Source organism: Brassica oleracea, chromosome C1 (genome assembly GCF_000695525.1).
Source record: "Brassica oleracea var. oleracea cultivar TO1000 chromosome C1, BOL, whole genome shotgun sequence".
Classification (NCBI taxonomy): Eukaryota; Viridiplantae; Streptophyta; class Magnoliopsida; order Brassicales; family Brassicaceae; genus Brassica; species Brassica oleracea.
The window spans coordinates 18,056,466-18,061,461 of NC_027748.1; positions in this window are offsets into that span (position 1 = coordinate 18,056,466).

The following is a 4,996-nucleotide window of genomic DNA, read 5'->3' on the forward strand; positions in this document are numbered from 1 at the left end:
ATGTTGTCAACAAAACACTAAACCCTAAACTCTAATCCTAAACCCTAAACCTTTGGTAAAACCTTAAACCCTTGGGTAAACCTTAAACCCTTAGGTAAACCCTAAACCTTTGGAAAAACACTAAACATTTGGATAAATTCTAAATTATAAATCTTAAACACTAAACTCTAAATCTTAAAAATAAATATTTTTTTTTTAAATAATCTTTTTTTAGAACTATTGTTATTTTTATTTATTTAATTTTTTATTTTTTATTTTAAAAACATAATATAATTTGGCAAGTTATTTTGTTTCCTTAATTAAAAGATACTAGATCTAAAATGACAACTTTCTATTGGTTGGTGAACCTAAAAAAAAGTCATATATATATATGAAATCAAACACGCGGAGGTAGAAAGTTGGATGTTCCTAAAATAGAAGCATCAACCATACAAGGTCTAGTGGTAGACTAATTTGGGTTGTTTAGCAACCCAAATTTGAAAGCATTCCACTATACGTTATCATGTAGCCACGTAGATATGAACCTATTGCTTATGGTTTATTAGAATTCTCAGAGATAAAGTTCTGTACGTACTTCCATTAAAAATTAGTATAAGCTTTTCCATAAGTTCGAAATACCTCAGATTAATAATAATAAAAAAAGCATCCATTGACACATGCAGTGAGAAGAAAATTGTACGTACTTCCACATATTAGGGTTTGAACTCGTGTTACTTATGCCGCTTTAGTTTTATTCGCTTTATTTTAAATACATACTTAATTAGAAATAAAATCACTTTTCTTAGACATTAGTATATGACTGTTTTATATGGTTGGATAAATGGTACCACCGCGGTTTTCACCTCAACGATCAAAAGGCATAATAATTTGTGTTTCAACTAAAATTTTTATTCCTCAGAAAATGTTTAATTTGGTTTGAAAATGCTCCTAAATACATCAGAAAAGATTTGTCACTAGCATTGTGGAAAAATAAACTCCAAAAGCCAAAAAAATTATCCGAAACTAGAAGGGTAGACCCCATAACGATTTTACGGTAGTAACTAATATCTAATACATTAACTTTTATAATTTATATGTTTAGTCGCAGATGAAAATGATGAATTCCTTGTTACATATACTTAGGGATGTCAATTGGACTATCCATGTCCAAATGGACAATTAATTTATTGGACATTATTTGTTAAAACCCAAATTGCACTAAGTCCAAATTATACTAAACCCATTTTAGATAATTTCAAATGGGTGGTCTGCGGGACCCAGTTAAAAAACCAATGTTAACCTACAAAAATTCATATTTAGCACGATTTCATTATGTTTTGTAGAATCGAAAAACGTACATTAGGTTCATACATAATCTCAAAGCATACATTAAATTCATACATAAACATTAGGTTCATACATAATTTCAAAGCATAGATTAAATTCATACGTAATCTCCAAGCATACTTATCTTCTTTAGTCATTCCTCATTTTCTTTATCTTCTCCTATCAAACAGAAACAAGAAACTGATGTTCCAAAGTTGCAAGTTAACAGAAAGCATATCAATACTTCAGACTGTAAATTACGTAGCAAAAGAATGAGACCAGAAGCCATTCCCATAGACAGAGACCGATTCTTTATTATAACCAGATTCATAAGAATGTAATGCTTTGTGAATTCAGAGGCTCAAGCCCACAATTCATGCAATTGTCGAAAGAAAGTAGAGAATAAACCAATTACATATTCATGCCTTTTCATATATATCATGTCAAAAGCGAGCACAGTCAAAGAAAATTCATTTCACATTTTGCTTATTCCAATATGTTCATAAATCCCAATAAAGAAACCACTTTTTAAGCATGAACATATGAAAGACTAGCAACACCATGCCATCCGTTTCAATCACATAAAGCTTATGTGACTACATCAGTTCAAAGTGATTCAAAATAGGCTACATAAACACTTAACAGAACACAACAATACTAAACAGAAACCCAAGCAGAACTTCAAAGTGATTCAAATCACAGATAATAGAGCACAAAACACGGAATTAAGTTCAAAGTGATTGTTGGCAAGCTGAAATTATTATGGTTTGGGGAATCCCATAACAATCCATCGTTTAAAGGAGATACGTAAGGTGAATGCTCCTGATATTATCTTCTTGTCAGAGACCAAAAACCCCGATGAAGTAGTATTGAAATAACTGGAAGGCATCATGGAGGAAAAGTACTGCATTGTCTATCCACACAGCCCAGGAAGAGGAGGCCTTCTCCTAACCTGGAAAAAAGACGTCGAGATTACCATCCGCTCAACCTCCCATAATTTCATTGACACTACAGTGACGAGCAAAGGAATCACTTTCCACTCTACATTCGTGTCTGGAGAACCTGACCACTCCAAAAGACTTGCGGTTTGGAACACCCTAGCAGATCTACATCCTAACGCAAATGAAGCATGGTTCCTAACGGGAGATTTCAACGAGATTGTGAAAGTGGAGGACCAGAAAGATCAGAAGGGTCTTTCTGTGCGTTTAGATCTTTTCTCTCACAACTAGATCTGTTCGACATAAAGCACTCCGGAAACTACTTACCTTGGAGGGGAAAAAGGGGGACTCACGTAGTTCAATGCAGACTGGACAGATCTATGTGTAACAGCGACTGGGCTGAACTTTTCCCTTTTTGCAGAAGCCAGTATCTCAACTTCGAAGGCTCAGACCATTTTAGATATGACAGGAGACTCAGAGATAACACTGAAGTTCAAGCAATTATAAAAGAGGTTTGGGAAGCGTTCACTCATCTTTGTGTTGAAGCTCGCCTCAACCTTTGTAGGAGAGCTATCTGCAAATGGAGTAAAGAATATCAGATAAATAGTAGAAAAGCTATTGAAAATCTTCGGGAAGAGTTTGAGGAGGCAATGGTTAACCCAATTTCAGATGATGCCCATCTCCATGATATCAATGCGAAACTTCTAAAGGCTTACAAGGCTGAAGAGGAATATTGGCGGTAGCGGAGTCGACAAGTGTGGCTCACCCTTGGAGATTCTAATACTGGCTATTTCCACGCAATCTCTAAAGGAAGGAAAGCAAAAAACCGTCTTTCGGTTATAGAGAATGATGAAGGGGAACCAAAGTTTGAAGAGGACCAGATAGCGGAATTATCTGTAAGTATTATGAGCAGAAAATCCAAGGATGGATAGTTCCCTAATCTCTAGTGTACTCGAGCCTCAAATCTCACCAAAGTGCAATGAAGCCTTGATAAAGGATCCAACACCGTTGGAAATCAAAGAGGCTCTCTTCGAGATTCACCCTGACAAGGCTCCTGGCCCTACTGGCTTTTCAGCCAGTTTCTTCCAATCCCATTGGGATGTGATTGGTCCCTCAGTAGTTCTCGAAATTCAGAGTTTCTTCACATCAGGTGTCTTGCCTCCTACAATGAATCGCACTCATATTAGACTCATACCAAAGACCTCAGATGCAAAGAAGGTAGCGGATTAGCGTCCAATTGCGCTGTGCAATTTCTTCTATAAGATCATCTGTAAGCTTCTCTCTCTGCAAATGAAGACAATGTTGGACTCAATCATTTCTAAAAACCAATCGGCCTTCATCCCTGGGAGAGCAATACCCGACAATGTGTTAATCACACATGAAATGCTCCATTATCTCAAAACATCTCAGGCTCAGATAAATTGTGCTATGGCGGTAAAAATGGACATGTCTAAGGCATATGATAGAGTCGAGTGGGAGTTTGTTTCAAAGGTTCTACAAAGGCTAGGTTTACATGACAAATGGATTAATCTGATTATGCAATGCATCCAATCAGTCTCCTATTCCTTTCTAATCAACGATAAAGTCTACGAGTTAGTGAAACCTTACCGAGGGATAAGACAAGGAGATCCCCTCTCTCCTTATATCTTCATATTATGTGGAGAGGTCCTCTCTGGTCTCTGCAGGAAGGCGGGAAGAGAAGGCTCTTTAAAGGGCATCAGAGTTGCAAGGGGAAGTCCTCGTATCAATCACCTGCTCTTCGCAGATGATACAATGATGATCTGCCACTCTACCCCTAAAAACTGCCACGTACTATCAAAGCTCCTGCTGGATTATGAAGCTTTGTCAGGTCAGAAAGTTAACACCGCTAAATCAGCTATCACTTTCTCTAGTAAGACGCCACAAGAAGTAAAGAAAGCAGCAAAACAGATCCTAGGGATCACAAAAGAGGGAGGTGTGGGAAAATATCTAGGGTTGCCAGAACATTTTGGAAAAAAGAAGAGAGACTTATTTACCTCAATTGTTGACAGAATAAGACAGTGTACAGAGAACTGGTCTAAACGCTTCCTCTCCAAAGCAGGGAAGCTGACAATGATGTTGTCTGTTCTTACAGCTATTCCCTGTTAACTTGAAGAGAAGAAGTGGAAAAACAAAGGTGATGAGTTGAGTTGGTGCTTGTGCAAAGATAGGGCAAGTCCTTCAGGGATTGTCTACTAAGGCTTCAGGAGGGTCTGAGGGTGTCCAGAAGTGATCTGATGGTTGTGCAAAGATAGGGCCAAGTCAGGAGAGGCTTAGGAGTATCTTTGGGAGCAGGTGGTCGAGTGTGCAAACTTAGGGCGAGGCCGTACGGATTTGGTACGGACGTGTACGGACCGTACGGATCCGTACGGACCTGTCCCGACCCAAAAGTTCATAACTCGACCATTTCAGAAGTTATGAAGTTGGTGCAAAAATAGGGCGTAGGTCAGCTCTTAAGAGAAGAAGACAAAACAAGCTCTTAAGAGAAGAAGAGAAAGAAGATAAGGTGCTGTGATATGATTGGAGAGTTTGGTCATGGGACAGGCTGGCTTGGACTGTAAAAGCAAGGGAAGCCACGACCATGAACCTAGACTGATCTGTGGACAGATTAGGAGGAGCAAATGATGTATTAAACAAGTTGTGATGTTGTGATGTGATTGAAAACCTGAGGATGTGTTTAAAGATTGCTAGATATGAAATGTTTAGAATCTGTCCCAGGATGCTTAAAAAGAGTT